This window comes from Condylura cristata, unplaced genomic scaffold (assembly GCF_000260355.1).
Source record: "Condylura cristata isolate star-nosed mole 26May11 unplaced genomic scaffold, ConCri1.0 scaffold00025, whole genome shotgun sequence".
Classification (NCBI taxonomy): domain Eukaryota; kingdom Metazoa; phylum Chordata; class Mammalia; order Eulipotyphla; family Talpidae; genus Condylura; species Condylura cristata.
This window is the reverse complement of record NW_004567126.1, coordinates 20094031-20111300: the sequence shown is the minus strand read 5'-3', so window position 1 is coordinate 20111300 and position 17270 is coordinate 20094031. Positions and strand designations below refer to the sequence as shown.

General features: G+C 53.2%; 1 protein-coding gene across 1 annotated transcript in view; it reads right to left on the bottom strand.

The window, feature by feature from the left end:
- LOC101635921 (FXYD domain-containing ion transport regulator 6) overlaps positions 1-17264 on the bottom strand; it is a 39563-nt gene extending 22299 nt beyond the window's left edge. Inside the window, exon 1 of the mRNA XM_004688833.2 lies at positions 17179-17264. The gene's annotated coding sequence lies outside the window, so the exon portion shown is untranslated. The remainder of the gene's footprint in view (positions 1-17178) is intronic.
- Between the last annotated feature and the right edge of the window lie 6 nt (positions 17265-17270).

The window sequence follows — 17270 nt, the reverse complement described above, 5'->3', positions numbered from 1 at the left end:
CACACACTTGTCTTTTTTTATGCATGTTTCATTTCACCCTTGAGGTGGACAGACCTCAAAGTGATCCCCAACAATTCCAACCCTTTGTATTCAAATTTCTATGTGATTCCTACTCCTGATGGAGACAGGAGCCGGAACATGGTGATGTGATAGACTGTCAGGCACGTGCTTGCACTGTTAGATGTGGTTCTCCTTGAAGAGTGAGTGTTCATATCATGGGAGGGTCTATGGGGAGAAGACTACCAGACAAACTATGGGAAGCCTCCAGCTGCTGAGAGCCACCCCTCCTCAACAGCCAGCAAGGGAACGGGCACCTCAGTCCTCCCACTGAGGGAGATGAGTTCTGCCAACAACCTGCAGGACTCTGGAAACAGATTTTTTCCCTAGTGGCTGCTCTGACTAGGCCACAGTTTTAGACAGTATGTAGACGGAAGGCTGGTAAGACTGAAGTGAAGAGCCCAAGTAAACAGTGCTGGGCCTCTGATCTACAGAAACCATGAAGCGACAAGTATCACTTAAGTGGCCAAGTTTGTGGCAGTGTGTTAGGCACCAACAGAACTATTAACACACCCTATCCCTGGACATGGACATGGCTTTAGATCGTTTTTTGTTTTGACTCAGCACTTTGAGATGTGAGTCCACTGCTTTCCGATTTCCAGTACTGCTGCTGGAGAATCTGCTTATTGTCATATGTGGATTTATTCCTGCATATTCTGATGTGCTTCCTTTACCTATGGATTCATCCTCTTCGTTGATTATAAAAAAACTCTCAGCCATTCTCTCTTCAGATATTGTCTCTCCTCAATTCTCTTTTCCCTTCTGAAACTGTGATGATGTCAGATGTTCTCCTTCTACTTTCCATGTTGCTTAACTGTTCTTTCTCTCTCTACTTCCGTGTTTCTCTATGCTACACTCTGAGTAATTGTTTCAGATTTATTTTCCATTTACTGATTCTTTTTTAAATTATATTTAACCCATTAGTCAACACATCCCTTTCATTTTGTATTTCAGCGATTATATGATCTATTCTAAATGCTTTATTTGGTTCTTTCTGGAATTACCTGGTCATTTTTCTTTCTGTCTGTCTTATATGTATACATATACATACACATGTAATAGTTTATTTTTCCATCATCTTGTGCATTTTCCCATCTCAGTTGCAATCCCCTGGGCTCCCTGTCACCAAGTCCCCCATGTGCCATCATCACAGTACCGGTCATTTTCCTTAGTCTCTACTACCTGCACATTTTTTGGATCCCATTTTTTTCCTTCGAACATTTTCTACACTGTTACTTAATTTGCTTTAACTGATAATTCCAAAATCTTAAAGCCCTGTGGGGTGGGAGATGGGTGGGGGAGGTATATGCCGAAATCTATTTGTTGTTTCGGTGCCTGTCAATCCTAGTCACTTGGTTTTGCTCCTGTCTGGCCAGCTTTGATTGTGAGTTCATATTTGCTAGCTTCTAATCTGTGAGAAATAGTCCTGTAATAAACATCATTTTAGTGCCTCTCATGAGTTTTGGACTTAATGTGGAGTCTCTGGTTTGACCCCTAAATTTTGGGGGCCCAAAGCTTATTAAGTCCCCAGAATTCAGAATGTCAGCATTCATTCTAAAAGCAGCTCTGCCTACCTTAAGTTCTGATTGCATTTCCTACAATCCAATGTCAGTTTTATCTCATGGGCCTGTAGAGTTTTTAGTTTTCAGGTAGTTCCTGGTTGGGAAAGAATATCAATTAGGGATTAGAAGATCTCCTTTCTTATGAGCCAAGCACTGTAATAATAAATCTGGTTTGCCTGGGCTGTTTTTGTGCAGCTTTTTTTTTTTTTTTGCTTGTTTTGCTTGTTTGTTTTTGAGAAGAAAGGTCCTCCAGTGTACTGTCAGTCAACCCTACTATCCTAAATACTTTTTTTAAAGTATGAAATAAAGTAAGTTCTGAGTACCTGTTATTTATAAAATCTTTATGGTTTGATCAAGCTTTGTTTTGGGAAAGGTGGAGGGAGAAGGTCAGGTTCACTGCTATTTCTCAGACTAAGTCTCACCTCCAAATTACATCTTCAAGTTACATCTGTTCCTTGCTTAGCCAGTGGGGAGACCTGGCTCAGGACCTGGAAGGAAGATGGAACTAGACAATAAAAGTCTTCAAATCCCAGGGACCTTGATGTGAATACTGGATACAAGGCGAGGAGACAGAGCGTAGGACACAGGGCCAGGCTTCCCACAGCGGTCCCTTGGCCAGTTCTAGCCAAGCTGGGAGCGGGAAGGCTCAGGTCAAGAGCGCCAGAGCCTGCTTGCTGCGTCTTCCTCTCAACTGCCCCACAATCACCTCCACAGATGCTTAGGTCAATCCCACTATGCACACTGAATTCTTAGAAATTATTCTAGAGTTAAATTTATTCTAGATTCTGCAAGGGCCACACAGATGAACAGGACAGAAGTCATCGTCCAAGGGTTCAGAAGCAGGGGGCCCTGACATATCAGCAGATACGGCGAGAGCGAAGAGAGCCCCAGAGCGGGAGAGACCACACTCAGGAAAGGACAGGAGGAGTGAGGAAAACAGCAGGGAGCCTGGGCCTTTCCACTGGGGAGCTGACATTCTACTGAACCAGGAATAGGGAGGGATTTCAAGGAGCAGCAGAAAGAAGAGAGAGAAGGAAGGGCATTCTGGCAGAGGAAACAGCATGAGCCGACGACGTGAAATTGGGAAGCAGAGATAGGATCAAGTTCAATCTTGAGGCTTTTCGTTCAGCACTGGCTGCCCAAAGGGCAGGAGAGCACCAGGCGGGCCCGACAGCAGCCTCCCAAGTATTTGCCATTTTAGAGCAAGACACCTTCCCCAAAACTGAAGAACCCCAAGGGGGTGAGTGGCGAGAATTCCCATCAGAGAACTGGGGTCAGACTGTGAAGATGAGAATGCCAGACTAGAGGAGTAACGGTTTTTGTATTCTGAAGAAGACATTTATGATCAGGCTACAGTGTGCTTAAAGAAATCCTCTTAAAGGAGTTGAGAGTAACAAACACCCCACTTCTTTAAGCTGCTGCCCAGCCACTGTTCAGCACAGGCTTCTTGGGGTGCTTTTTGGTCCCTAAATTGGTTTTTTTTTTTTAATCTTAGTGATGGAATCACTGGCAACGCCCCCAAAACCGAGTGGCCAAGCACACAGAGCCTCTGCAGTACACACAGTGACTTCTCTCACCGCTGCCCTCAGAAACTCTATCTGGTCTCCCCTCCCTCCAGCCCAACACCCTTCTGTGTCCTCCACTTGCCAGTTATTACATTCCTTTCCTCCAGAAAGGAAGCTGGGCTTTCTGGGGCTCCCTGGCAGGAGGAGGAAATAGTTAGGGGTGGTGGGAGTGACCAATCTCACTTCCAAGCCCCCAGTGGAAATGGAAGGGACAGAGGGGTCATTGGGAAAGGGGAGGGCAGGGCCCACCGTGGAGCCAGGAGTGGGAGTTGGGGTTCAGGAACACATTAGCCTGCGGGGGATATGCTCACTGGGGCACAGGCACCCACCTGAGGCTCGGCTCCCCAGAACAAGAATCTGGAAAAGTCAGCTCTAATAGAAGAGGGAGTCTTGAACCTCCTCACTCTGTTGCTCCCCAACTCTCAACCTCCAGATCTCCGAACCAGCCCCCCTTCTGGAAAATGAGCTCATCCACATTTTGCTTTCCCTAGAGCATCTTATGAGAAAGAATTTAGTTTCTACTCATTTTTCATCTTTCATGTTCTCACTTATCTCTACATTGGTAAATGGCCGACATTTAGGGGGGCAGCAGCCCTTTGCGTTCATTTTCCTGCTGAACCCCCTGCCATGTGCACACACATTGCTGCATGTGCAGGAGAGAGCAATCAGAGAGTTTCTCCGGCAATTATGTTTCCGTACTGAGTCACATCATCTCACATAATTGCTGGGTAAAAGTAGCTCCAGAAGAGAAGCCACTGATTGGTAATGGAGTAACTCACTATATTATGTTGGATTCTAGGCAGCAATGAGGTAGATCAGAATATCATTTCTATTGTGAAAATAACTCAGAAAGAATCTCCCTTCAAAACACACAGGCTCCAAATTTCAATGGCGCTTCATTAGGCCTCCTCAGCCCCAAGCCTCACCCCCTCCCCTTCCAGCCTGCCTGCTGCCTTCCTTGAAGCTCTGGCTCATTGAAGCCATGCCCAGAGGGATCACCAAGACCTGGGTCCTGGATGGATCCCCCCCCAAAGATGAGCCTCCTCCCTCCAGACAGCACCAGCCAGAAAATGCCCTCCTATGAGGTGGCAGAAGGCCTGGGCCCCCTTGCTAGGGTAACTGGCCAACCCAGGCTGTTACTGTGTGCTCAAAGGGCATGGTTTAGCCTAGGGCAGATTCAAATCTCTGGGACAAGAAGTTGTTAAAAGAAGACTCCACTGTGTATGAACAGGATATACCTAAGACCAGTGAGGTTGACCAGATGGGATTTGGAACCCCAGAATGCCAGAGTGAACTAGAACAATTGAGTTGCAAGCGTTTACATTTTATTGAGGAAACTGAGGCCCACACGTAAGTGATGCAATTCATCCAGTAGGTCGGAAGCAGAGCCAGGCTCACGGCCATGCCTCTGACACACTGTTCCCATGACCAGGGACTGGGCGGTGGGCAGCCAGGGTCAGAGGAGAGGAGTGGCCGTGAGGGGCAGCAGGGCAGGCAGAACAGGGCCTGAGTCACTTGGGCAGCCAGAGAAGGAAAGAAGATGACCGAGGCTCCAGAGGGTTGGGAGGCAGCACCTCACAGGCCCCTGTGCTCGCCACCAGAAGATGACCGTTGACAGGGATGCTGGGGGAAACACTGGCTGCTGGGGAGGAAAATGTCAGAACTATCCAGAAAAGTCCTTCAGAAGGCATGGAGTCAGCTCCTACTTTCTCAACAGAGGGGCAAAGAGAAGTTTAGAAAGCCCTTTCCAAGCACCCCCACTGTGCCGTGTGGGTATGTTGGGTGGCAGTGTTTTAGATCTTAGAAGGTCAGGCTAAGAATAAGAAACAGAGAAGGCCCAGGGTGAAATATTAGCATGGAAAATTAGTCTGATTTCCTGGCAGAGTAGTGGATTCTTTATATTCCTGAGCCAGTACTAAGCCTCACTCTTTGAGAGTAGAGTAGGGAGCGGAGTAGTCTGGTCTATTTGTTTTTAAGCAGGAATTTTCTGGAGACAGCGGACTGGTCCCAGTGGTCAAGCCTTAGCTTTTGGGTTCTGTTATGAGGGGTGCCATCAAGGGTCAATTCCACATGCTGATGAATGAGGTTCGGGGCAGGGGTCAGCACAAACCGGCTGCTAACGCCCAAACCCATGACTTGGCTTTGGAACGTGTTTTAGTTTTATGAGAACTTAGGCCTCACAATGCCTCCATGCCAGAAAGGCTGGATTGTTCTCCCTGACCTTCTCTGGCATCCCCACCGCCCCCACGACTCCCTGTTACTCCAGCCGCACCGGCAGCCAGGCATCCCTGGCCCCAAACCACCTCCTGCACTCACACAGCTGCCTTTTACATCTCTAAAGTGCTTACTGCCTTTCTGCTTGCCACCTTCGCTGCTCTGGCTTAAAGTTCTCCCGGGAGTTTTTCTCCCAGGAGTTTATGTACTGGAGTAAAAAAGAAAGCAAAGAACAAAAGGGCAGCATCTACTTGACCTTCAGAGTCCAGAAGAGGGGGCCTGGCTGGGGCCCTTCCTGCACCCTACACTCTGCACTCCTCCGTCTAGAGCGGGCCTGCTGGGCCTTGTGAGCGAGCAACGGGGTAAGGCCACCGTGGCTGTGCATGTCCAGTGTCTCAGGTCTTGAAGCTCCGCAGCCACAGTGACTCAGAGCATGACCAAATTTCAGCATCTGTCTTTATAAAAATGGAGGTGGGTTCTTCATCTCTGGCCTGCAGCTGGGAGGCTGTTTAAAAAACTCCCTTTACTCATATAGCTACATGACACAGCTGCAGCCTCCTTCACTATGAAAACCTCTATGCGATGCTGCGGATCCAGGCTGGGCAACCCACCCACCCCACAGGTTCATCCACCTGAGTCAGGGGGCCCCGGAGCCCCAAGCCTCCTGCAGAGGAACCTTGTAGGCTGGAGCTCCTTGCATCTCCAACCCCCACTCACTGCACATCCTGGGGCAGCAGCCTGCAGGGGGTTGTGAGCAGAAGGTGGAAGAAACACAGGTGAGTCTTCCAGGTGGTAGAGAGCAGCGAAGCTAGGTGAATAAGCTGGCGATCAGGAGTTGGAGATGAGGACAGAGGTCTGCCTGGAGCATAAGAGTCCTAAGGACTCCACACAAAGAAATAAGAGGCTCAGAAAATTCCAAGGTGGAAAGTCCATATTTGAAGCCCAGTCTAAGGGTCTGTCCTGGATATAAGAGTTGATCATAATCATTACAACAAGGAACACAGATGGGGCAATATTCTTAGTACTGTAAATATTGATGCGTAATAGCCGAGAACGTGTGTATCACAGTCAACCCATTTTACAGGGCACGAAATGGAGGCAGGAAGAGCAAGGTCCCTTGGTGAGTGAGCATGGGGTTCCACACATCAGCCCAGCCCAGCCCAGCCTCCCTCCCAGCTGGCAGGAGATGGGCAGCAGCTAAGACCCAACACCAGCCCCCACTCCCATCCCAGGAGAGGGCTCCCGGGAAGACCCACCTGCCCAGGCTGCTGTCTGGCCTTCTGAGGGCCTCCCACCTGGCCCCTCTCATTGCACCTTTCCAACAGGGCGGGGCCCTGAGGTACAGAGGCAGAGCCAAGCGGACTTCTATAGAACTGGGGGGAGGGGGCTGGTGAGGGTGCCCTAATTCTCCCGCCCTCTTGGGAGAAGATTCTGGGGCACGATATATTAGAACACTCTAGTCCCCTCAAGCCCATGGCTCATGGCTGTCAGAAGAGAAAGGGGAGCAACTGTGCTCCAAATGTTCCCTCCCACCTGCTATTCCCCGCCCTGTGGCAGAGGGGATGCTGACGATGAAGCCGATAACCCCAACACTGGAAGATGCCACCCTTACCCGCCAGCCCAAGGGAACACTACAGCCTCGTGGGTTGTCGGGTTCAGCCTTTTATGGACTAGAAAACGAGGGGCTCTGAGCTGTGTGTTACCTGCCCCAAGTCCCACCACTAACAAAGGGATAACCGGCTTCCTAATTCTGCCTCCCTGGCGACAGGGCAAGTTGAGCCAATGAAGGAAAACGAAGATGCTGGTCTAACTGAAGACCCACAGAGCTCCTCCAGGGGACAAAACCCAGTGTGAGAACGACCCAGATGAAGTCAGCTATATGTGACTTCGGCAGGTCCGATGTCCTTTTCCTCTTTCACAGTATCTCGCCCAACTCTGCTCTGTCCATTCTACGTGCTGTTAGGGTGAAGCCAGAGGCCCTGAGGAGTGTGAGAGCGCCTGGCACATCTGCCAGACCTCCTCAGACCCCTGCTGTTCACAGGGGTGTGGCACCTCCCAGCTGAGCTTCAGCACAGACCCTTCTTGCTCCCCCTCAGCCTGCACCCACCTCGAAGCAGCTGCCGGCCCCGCTGCTCTCTGTCCAGCAGCACGCTGAGCACGCCGGCAGGGAGCTGGACGGTGGCCCAGGCCAGCGGGAGGTGGTCGGCCAGCCGGCGTTCTGCTCACAGGGGTTGCCAGCAGGACTACCAGCCTGGCAGCGGCACCCTTGCCGAGGGGACTGCAACACTGTAAACCAAACCCCCTTTTCTCCTGGTAGGACTCAGAATTAGATTAGGGAGTAGAACGAAAATCTAGATACAGCCACACCCACAACACTCTCCCAAAGAGAGACTTTTTTCCCCCAAAGACTTCTTTTAAAATATGTCCAACCCAAACAGTCATTTAGATCTTGCTCTGAGTTATTTAATCAGGTTGCTCTCCCAAAGGCTGAGACTGGCCTGCACTAGCTGGAGCAAAGGAGGAAATTTGGAACCGTTTAATACTGGAAAGAATGGCACAATTCTCCTTTGGGTAACCAAGTTAGCAAACAGCGGGTGATGGTCTGCGTTGCCCAGGGACTCAGCTTGCTACTGAGGACCCTCAGTGCCCCAGTCCTGCCTCCTGGAGCTGACAGCCTGACTTGCCAGGTCTCTCCTCCCCCTTGGTCTCCATACCGGATCAAAGGCCCAGGCACGCTGACTCCTGCACAGCTCTGTAATCTGGCCTTTCTCTCCCACCATGCCCAGGAATGTATCCGCTGTCAGCTGTCAGCTTGCGGAATGTCACAGGAGTAGCCCCCCATCTTTAAACGCCTCCCTCCAATGTATCCTGGCCACTGCTTACTGCATGGCTAGTCTGTTCATATGTATGCTGACCACTTCCCCCAAAAGAATGCCTGGTGCTGGTGCTCGGGTTCCTATTTATTGTTTAAAACTCAAGCTTTTTATTCTACCCTATCAATGCGTCTAAGTCAACCCTTTTCCTACCCTTTCAGTGTTTCCTCCCACTCACTCATGATGGGCTACTTCAGTGTCCCGCCACCCGTGTAGCCACCTCCCTGCCTTCCTAGGTTCTGCTGTTCCCACTCAGAAACACTTCCCGTCCCTGTTTACTACAGTTCTCAACCTGGCTGTACCTCAGGATCACATGGAGAACTTCTCAATAATAAAATAACAGCAATAGCCATGGTGATAATGCCTAAGAATTAACTGAGCCCCATTAAATACTCAATTCTGGGGGTGTGGCCAAGGCCGCAGCAATTTCTGGATTCTCCCTACTGGCTGGAACATGCAGCCGGGCGGGTAAGTGCTCTTTGCCTAATTACCACCCGGCCTATGGCTGACCGCAGGCTTCCTTCTCCAGGGCACCTACCCCGGTCATAGCACCCACAGCTGGGCACACAGCACATCCTACGTGGCTCTCTTTAGTGACCTTCTCCCAGCTGCAAAGCCCTTCCTGTCCCATGACTTGCCACAGTTGGGGCCCTAAAGACAGCTAGTGTGAGCCTGCCGACAGATTGACGCGTTTGCCGGGGAGTGGAAAGACCTGAGTTCCAGCCATGAGTCCCAGAGCTGCCTAGAGGAAGTGCTGAGCACCCAGTCCCGGGGACATCATCAGTGGCGTCCTGTCCACAGTGTGACCCCCACCCCACCCCGTGGGGTGGCACCAGCCCTTACCTCTGAGGTCTTCTCCCCCGAAACCCAAAGCCCAGCCTAATCACAAAAAAAGCATTGGGAACATCCCACTTGTGGGCTACTCTACAAAAGACCCGGCCAGTCCTCCTGGACATTGTCAAGGTCACTAAGCACAAGGTTGCTTGAGACACCACCACAGTCAAGAGGCCTGAAGAGAGGTGACAGCATAGAGTGGTGTTAGGGGCAGGATCCCGAACAAAAAAGAACCGCAGCTAAAAGCGAAGGAAATCCCAACACAGGTGGCCTTTTATAATATATCCACGCTGGTTCACCAACTGCAACAAATGTATTGCACTGATAGAAGACACTAACAACAATCACACTAACAGAAACCATTATAATGGGGGGACTGTGTGTGGGGGAGTGAAGAGGTGCTGGAACTCTGTCCCACCTGCTCAATTTTCCTGTAAATCTAAAGTTGTCCTAAAAATGAAATTCTATTCTAAAATAATAAACATTTAGAAATTCCATCATCATTTCCACATCTTCCTGGCCGGCCTGGGTAGAGCCCTGCGCCCTATTCCTCAAACCTGATGCTCTGTCACAAGGTCTGGGTTTCTATAGTCAGAACCGCAAAGCCAGAAAGAAGCCAGCAAAGCACATGAAGTTGCCTTTAAAAGCAAGTTCTCTGGGATCCTCCCTGGTGGTGCAACGGGTTTGGGCGCAGCCTTGCAAGCAGCTTACAGCTGCCTCAAAGCCAGTTTGACCCCTGGTACCGGAAGTGATCCACCCTGTCTCTGGTGCATCCTCTCACCTCCCTGCACCTCTGGCCTGACCCCAGTTCTGTAGGCATAAATAAATAAATCTTTAAAAAACAAAACAAAGAACACAGGTGTTCTGGGTCCAGCCAGAAGTCACTGGTGGATCAGTGGGCTCCAGAGAAATGCAGCATGCCCTCTTGATTTGCATTTTAAATGCTCAGCAAATAAATAATGGAACTTCAACTGCGCTGTTTAGTAGCCTAGTTTGAAATGACTGGACTGCTTACAAGGTTCCCAAGAGAGAGGCTGAGGAGCCTAGAGGGTCCTGGGCTCCCAGTGACCTTGGGAATGAGGAGAGGGCAGTACAGTGACTTTCCAGGAGGCCCAGCAGCTCTCAATGGCTCCAGTCATTTTCCTGGGTACCCCACCCTTTGCTAACGGCAGCTGGACAGCCTCGGAGCGAGGCTGGTGTGCTGGCCCTGATCATCACTGCCAACATCTCCCGAGTGACCCCTTCCCACTGGGCCCCTTGTCACTTGCCTCTGGCCTGGGAGAAGCCCCGCCTCTGGGACTCTGCACACCAACCTTCATTCATGCAGGTGGGCACGCCCTCCCTAGCTGGGAGGCCAGATCTGCAAACCCTGTGGTCAGAACCATCCACTGGCTGCACAGCAGCAGAAGGAAGGGACAACACTCCTTTATTTATAGCAGAGGACTGCTTATTTTCACCTGAAACGTCTTCCACTTCTAATGTGGAAGTACTTCTGGGGAAAAAGAAACACGGCTGGAAGAAGACAAGAACTGATCTTAAAAGTAATCAGGGAGGGCCCTCCCTGGCAGCGCAGCGGGCTAAGGCTGCTGGACAGCACTGCAGGCTGGCCACAGCAGCTTCAGTGAGTTCAATCCCCCACCCCGGAGGTGACCACATGGCGCGGGCAGACCTCTCCTGACCCGCCCGCTGCTCCCCTCACAGTGTACTTCGTCGATCTGCCTGTTCTGCTCCCCACTCTGTCTCTGGTGAAGCCTCTCAATGCCCCTGCACCTCTGGCTTGTACCCCCAGTTCTGTATGCATAAATAAATCTTAAAAAAAATCAGGGAAAAACACAGAACTCACAAACCACAAGCATAGGTCTGGTTTCTAGAAGTCTCTCTGGAAAGACCCTCAAGCTTTCCTACCAATGGGCCCAGGGCCTTACTGCCTCCCCACTGTCCCTGGAGACTGTAATTGTCTTCACAGCATCACCCGTCAGCCCGTGGGCTTCTCAGAACAGCCCTGAGGGGCAGGTGTGCAGGGCAGTACTGTAGGGTCCATCCCAGCAAAGGCCAATGAGCCAGAGTTGCCCAGAGCAACTCAGGGAACATGACCCAGGTCTGCCGGCTGCCAGCATGGGAGCCCAGGCCCCAAGGGGATCTCAGTCTGGTTCCAGGGAGTCTGGATGGCAGACAACATTGCACAGTGCCCTGGGCCCAGGCCCCAGCAGGCTGGGCAGGCGTGAGCAAGTCAGGCCAGCGATGGAATCGCCTCCTCCACATGCCTGCTGACAAAGGACCATTCAGGAGAGGCCAGACAAGCAGCGCCAGTAGTAGAAACAAACTTGGAGCAGCTGCCAGGGCCAAAGAGCAGGAACAGGCCCACAGCACGCAGCCCCAACCCCACCACAGGACCAGAGCTGGCCAACACCCCGCCCCCGCCAAGTAGCCGCCTCCTTAAGAGCACAGCTCTTGCCTATTATGTTTGATCCTTCAGAACACTGTGCACTACTTACTGTGTTGGGATGCAAGTGGCAGGGCCTGAGCCTCAGGCCCACACCTGGAAATCTGCCCTGGCTCTGGATGGTGAGGACGGGGCACGTGTGGGTCTGCTTGGCCTTGGCTGTCTGTTTCAGGAAACGCAGGGTTCTCGCCTCAGCCCCCCCACTTCCCCGAAGCCAAGGCCCACATCTTCCCACCGCTGCTGCACGTCTCCTCGGTCAGACTACCCTTGGAGACAGAAGCACATTCTGGGTCTTCCGCGCATAGCACAGCAGCTGTTTAATAAACGTGGAGGGCTGGATGAACAGATGCTTCAGTGTCATTAGCCTTTTAAGTCACAATCTGATTCAAGCTCAGAACAACCTGAGGATCTGTTGTAACTTTCTCAGCTCTGCCTCCCCCCAGCCTCATTTCTGGGTGTTTGTCAAATCCCCACAATCAAAACATTGTGATGATTCAGCTCCCCTCAATTAGCTTCAGTGAATCCTCTCACTACCCCTGCACCTCTGGCCTGTACCCTAGTTCTCTATGCATGCATAAATAAATCTTTAAAAAAAAAAATCAGCATCTCTCAGACTGCAGAAGGGGTCAGCTTCTTAGTGTCTTAGACTCTCTGGGCAGACTGAGACCATGTGTCATCTTAGAGGAACGTACAGCTTAGGAAACCGGTGTTTGCCAGGATGAGTGACAAACGGGGAGCCCCTTTTAAGGGACAACTGTCCTTTTAACACCTCCCGGGGGAGAGGACTTCCCCCAGGTATTCCATTCGCACGCTTCCTGTCTCCCTGGACTTTCTCTGCCTGTCCCACACTGAGCCAGGCAGTGTCTGGGGAGACAAGCAGATCGTGTCTTTGGGGTGCTGTATCAGGATGTGTGTAAGGACCAGGCACAGTGTACGTGCCCTAAGGGGAACCACCAGGGCATTCAAGGGGAGGGGAGGAAGAAAGCGTATGTATGTATGTACAGGGAATTAGGAAAAGCTGTTGAAAGAATATTTGAGAGGAGCCTTGAAGGTTGATACAACCACACAAGAACGATGTTATTCAAACAACACAGCCAGGATGGCTATTCTGATAGCAGCTGCATCCTGAAAGCAGAAGGCATCACTTTACACAGCTTACCCGACTCGGTCCTCACGCTCGTCAGGAGGACAGGGAAGCAGACAGATGAAAGTTAAGAGACCGAGAAGAATGGGGTACGGAAGTGGGGTGAGAAGCCTAGCGGGTGTGTCTCTAAGGGCAGCCACCCACTCCTCAGCCGGCTGGGGCCAGGGCACACCCCAGGTGGGGCGAGAGCAGTGCAGGAGGCAGGAACCGCTAATCTCGGAGGAGGAAGGCGGCCGGGCAGTAGCGGCAGCCAGGTGAGGGCTGAGGACCGGTGCCAGGCACCAGAGCCAGGGAAGCCTGACCCAGCGGGGCCTGACTCGAGGGATCCCTGCTGAATGGATTAGGGTGGAGAGAAGGTCAGTTGAGAAGCCACCAGGATGGTCCAGGTGAGAGACTGAACCGGGAGAGGGGACAGGCGCACGGGAGCCGGCAAGCAGGTGCTTGTGTGCTGGACGCACAGGGTCACGCAGGTGTGAGGTGTGAGCGACGGTGCGGCTGAGTGTACGTGCACACGGCAGGCCGGGAGGGGGTCTGCAGGCTGCAGAAGCTTCCTGGCGGGGGTGCAGGTGAGGAAGCAGGGGACAAAGGAAGTCAGGTCACATCACTTGTCCTACCCCCGTGGGAGGGCTCTGTTCCAATGGACACGAAACCTTTTCTCAGCTCAGAGCCAGAGAAGCTCCCTGTGGCCCTGGAGGGGCTCTGAACATTTGTTCAAAGATGTATGCCTTGGAGACTTTGTTCTCTTCGGAGGTCTGGCTCGGCTCCCAGCTGGGTGGTGGTCACTGTCATTCCAGCTAAGTCCTCCCTCACCCAGGCTCCGCTGCCCCGTCAGATATTCTGAGCTGCAGCAAACACATTCCCATGGCCCCAGCCTGATCCCCAGGGCCTCAGCCCTTCCTGGGCCTCCTGCCAACCCCTCCCTGCACATCTTTGTAACAATCGTGTTCCTGTGCAAGCTCCAAGCGCCTCAGACCTTTCCCGGTCAGGGGATCCTTTCCTCCCTCCTCCCCTTCCCAGAGCAGAGAAGATGCTGTCAAGTTGGTGCCAAGCTTTGTCTTGGCCAGAGATGCTCCGCTCCTCATCAGGGACCGAGAGCCCTGACCACACCATGTCACACTCTCCAGCTGGCCCAAGGTTCTCCTCCCTCTGGAGGACTTCACAGACCCACCAGATGATCACCGACCCCCATTTTTGTCCTGGCAGAACAGACAAGGTGGACCCCGGCGCCCAGGAGGGTCTGGCTCCCAAAGCCTCAGAGCAGAAAACCCAATCTCAGCTTCGGGGCACCCCTGGTCCAATGGCGTAAAGGCAGCTTTCTCCAGAATACTTTCCCACTCCACTCAGTTGCAGCCCTGTGTTATGAAATAACGAATGCAATTTGGCACCTGGAGAGAAAAGGGGATCACTTTCAAGACTGTACAGTCTACAAAAACTTAAAAGGGTGAAGTGTCTTAGAAATCATGGACTGTGAACCCCCTGAAAATAAGGCAACACTGACAGATGCGTAAGTAGGGATCTAAACTCTTGCAGGCTTTCAGCTGCTCTCCAGTCTAAGACATTGATGCCTCTCACCTGGCCTGGCTTCCCCCAGACCCTCTGTGGAGTGACGCATCTGCCTTAGGCAGAGACACAGCCTGGGGTCACACACCTCCAGCCTTTGTGCATCCAGCTCTCTGCCCCTGGGTCTTGCTTTCCCCGTGGGGTTGGGGCAGAAGCTGGTGGGTGATTTGGGAGCCAGGAAATGCAACAGGGTTGAGGATGGGGAGATACATTCTGGCGAATGGGATCTAGGTTTTGGGGGCCGACTTCAGGGTCTAGGAACACCCCTCCCCTGCTCCCTTGCCACACTCGCCCCCACTCCACCCCCACCCCCCAAATGGAGCAGGCTTCCTGCCCACTAGGGCACCCATGCATTGGAAGGGAAGGCCCAGCCTCCAGAGGATGAGGTGAGAAGGGAAGAGGCCTGCTACAGGGAAGGCGGAGTCAAACATCTGGCTGGAGAGTCAGGTCTGGACACCACACGGCGGGGCGAGTGACCTCTGAGCCGCAGCTTCCCCTCTACCCCCTCTACGCAGTGTCCTGGCCAGATGTCCCCCCAAGGCATCTTCTGGCTCTGGGAAATCGAGGGTGCGGAGGTCGAGGGCTGTGTCTCCTTCCCCACCAGCCTGACCTCCCTAATTCATGCACAGTTGGTGCTTAGAACAATTCCTCGGATGACTGAATGGCATGGAGCCTCCGCATCCAAAAATCACAGGGAGGCCCGGAAGAAGAGTCTTTCCTCCAGGTCTGCCGCCGGACTGCCACAGAGGCCACAGGCCTTGGGAAAGCCCTGCCAGCCCAGAGCCTTTCCAACCAGCTCTACTCCGGCACGCAGATTTGGTTGGCGGAGTCAATCAGGAGAGAGAGCGTGCTGGAGGGAGAGAGGGTGGCCTACGCCCCGACAGGGGCGGACAGCCCCACCGCATGCCCACCCTCGGGGCTCCTCTGCCCCACTCACCCCTCTGGCTCACTCTCCTTGGCCCGTGGCCTCCCTTTGGCTCCTGCTGTCCCTGTCCTTCGCTCTCCTGGTAGCCACAACCTCTCCCCCGTCCTCTGGGGAGGCAAGAACCTTCCGTGGCCCACGCTGTCTGATCCTGTTGGGCAGGAAGACTCAGGGGCTAAGTGAAGCCTGCAGATGGGCAGGAGTTCTGCCTTCCCGGAGTCCGGGCAGGGTTATGGAAGCTGTGCAGAGAGCTAAATTGGCCTGAGCCCGGCGCCCAGGAGAGGGGCTGCTCTTTTACAAAACCTGCAGAGCGCTTCTCTCTCCCTCCATGCGCTGGCATGTCTGGGAGGTGTTTCCATCTGGACCTCTTGAGCCTCCCCGTACACTCCTGGGCACAGGGCGCGACAGAGCAGGCCTAAACGAGGCAGGAAGGTGCCCCGTCCTTCTAACTTGAGACCTACTTGAAAGTATAATGTGTGCACATGAGCGTGTGTGTGTGTGTGTGTGTGAGTGTGTGTGTGTGTTGGAGGGAGGAAGCGACAGCATATTTGGATGGTGATGTGTGTGAGCACACACAGCGATGGGAGGGTGTGTATGCCGTACTCTGAGGGGTGTGGTGTGGTGTGGTATAAGCACGGTGTATTGGGGTGTGTATCGTGTCGAAGTGTGATGTGAGTGAGTGGTGTATGTGTGACAGTGTGTTTATGGGATGTATGTGGCGAGCAGGATGTGCAGTGTGTACTAATGATGGATATATGTTTGGGGGGTTGTGATGTATCCTAGGGGCAAGAGTGGAGTGGCATCAGTTTGGAGCAGGGGCTCAACTATCTAGGGTCTCCTACCCAGAGAAGCAAGAGATAACCAGTATCCAGGCAACCATATTGGGGGGAGGGGAGGAGATATGGAGGTGAGGAATGGGCAGGAAAAGGAGGGAGGTTGAGAATTGAAGAGGAGTTTCCATGGCAACTACCAGGCAGGTCACGTGCAAAAGGCGAAGTTGCGGAAAGACACACACATCCATATATACAACATGAGGGTGGTGGGCCCCCGGAGTGGGGTCCTTCCATGAGGACAAGAGTTGCCCGCTGATCATCCACAACCCTGGAAATGCAGGCCCAGCAGAGCACACCAGGAGACAAAGGAACCAGAGACTGAGGTGCATTCGTGGGCAGCCCCCCAGTCCAGAGTTGGCAGCAGAGACAGGGCAGGCTCTCCCTCCCTCCTCCCCTCCGCAGCTGGATCCCACCCTCCAGTGCCAGTCTACCAGAACTCCTCAAGGGCTTTCCCACCAGCCACCACTTGTAAGAGCCAGAAGCTGGCGAGGGGAGCCCCAGGCTGCTCTTTCAACTCCCCGCAGAGGCCCAGTGAGACACAATGGGGGAGGCCCTGCCAGGGCCAGCCCTGCTGGAGAAGTGGGGTTGGGCTTGAGGGAAGGTAGGAATGGGGGGAGGGGACAGAAGGGGCTCTCAAGAAAAAAAAATTGCTAAGAAGGGGGGAAAAAATGATACAGATGTTCCCTCGAATCCACATGCCTAGAACCCAGTTCTACCCCACCCCAGAAACCTTGGCTGCAGCCCCCGCCACCTCCCACGGTGGCCTCACAGCACCAACCCATTTTGCGGGGCTCAGGTGTTCACACTACATCCAGCCGCTCCCCCATCTTCGCATCCCCAGCGCCAATCAAGTGCCCAAGGCTCCAAGTATTATAACAAAGGGAAAACTGGCCCTGAACACAGAGTGGGCGCAGCCCTCTTCCCTTCTAAAGCCCACAGCCTCGGCCCTGGCCAGCGGCTCGGGGCCCAGGGCCCTGACCCCTCTCCCCTCAGACACCCACCTCCTCCCCCTCCGCATCCCCCAAGCCCTGCAGCTGCCGGGCGGAAGACCGCTTACGCCCACCGATCAAAACAAAACACGCGGCCCCTGCGCCCCGCGATCGGTCCCCACCTGAGCCTCGTTCCCTCCAAAGACAAAGAACCCAACTTTGCCACCTCCGCAGCCGCTTACCGGCAAAGCGCGGCCCCCTCGGCGGAGACGATCCCAGGAGGACGAGCGGAGTCCCGAGGAGCCGGGGAGTGGCGGGGCGGGGGGCAGGGCGG